Genomic DNA, 1,264 nt, shown 5'->3' with positions numbered 1-1,264 from the left:
AGCGCGCCGCTCCCGACTCCCGCAGGCCCCGCCCCCTCCGCAGGGCCCGCCCACCCATTGGCCCCACCCGCAGGCTGAGACTCCGCCCCTCCTCCAGGGCCGGTCTACCCATTGGTCCCACAGCAGGCTGAGGCCCCGCCCCTCCTCCAGGCCCCGCCCCACGTGTCCGGACTTCCTCCCGGCCCCTCCATTCACCTTCAGCCCTCGGTTCTCCACGCTCGGAAGCCTCCCTCAGGCTTCGCAGCTTCTAACCCAGATGTTCACCCGCCTTCCCTTCAACCCACCTCCCTCGGGCTTTCCTCATCCTCCCTCTGCACTCCGCTAAGAAGAGGAGTCCCGCCCTGGCTGGTTGGCTCAGTGGATAGAGTGTCGGCCTGCGGACTGAAGGGCTCCAGGTTCAATTCCGATCAAGGGCACATGCCTGGGTTGCTGGTTCAATCCCCAGCAAGACGCGGTCTAATAATACTTCTCTCTTATTGATGTTTCTTTTTTTTAAATATATATTTTATTGATTTTTTACAGAGAGGAAGGGAGAGAGAGAGAAACATCGATGAGAGAGACATCAATCAGCTGCTTCCTGCACACCTCCCACTGGGGATGTGCCCGCAACCAAGGTACATGCCGCCCGACCAGAATCGAACCTGGGATCCTTCAGTCCACAAGCAGACGCTCTATCCACTGAGCCAAACCGGTTTTGGCTTATCATTGATGTTTCTAACTCTCTCTCTCTCTCTCTCCCTCTCCCTTCCTCTCTGCAATCAATAATTTGTTTTTAAAGAGGAGTCCTGAGGATGGACGAAGTGTCTCCATTCATTCATTCATTCATTCATCCAAAACAAAAAAGATCCTATTGTGGATTTGCTTTAACAATCTCAACAACACATCAGCCTGCATCAACCTGCACCTCAAATACCTGCTTTTGCTGAAACACTTACACATGCGCACAAATATGCACGTGCAAGGATGTTCTTGCAGAGCTGCCAGTATTAGCGAAAGTGAAAAATCACCCAAATTTCTATCAATAAAGAAAACTGAAAAAATTGATGGCATATTCCATATTACAGTCATTGAGAGAGTGAGGCAGACATATTTGTACTAACTCACTATGATCCCATATGTATGTAAAACTCCAAACCAATATGTATTTAATTTTTTATTTTATTTTTTAAAAATATTTATTGTTTAAAAAAAAAAAAAAAAGAACTACCAGGTTAGATGCCTATGTATTAAAAAAATAAAAAAATCTTTATTGTTAAAAGTATTA

Source organism: Pipistrellus hanaki, assembly GCF_964339955.1.
Source record: "Pipistrellus hanaki genome assembly, chromosome: 14".
Taxonomy (NCBI): Eukaryota; Metazoa; Chordata; class Mammalia; order Chiroptera; family Vespertilionidae; genus Pipistrellus; species Pipistrellus hanaki.
The sequence above is the reverse complement of the archived record's forward strand: the minus strand, read 5'-3'. Positions refer to the sequence as shown.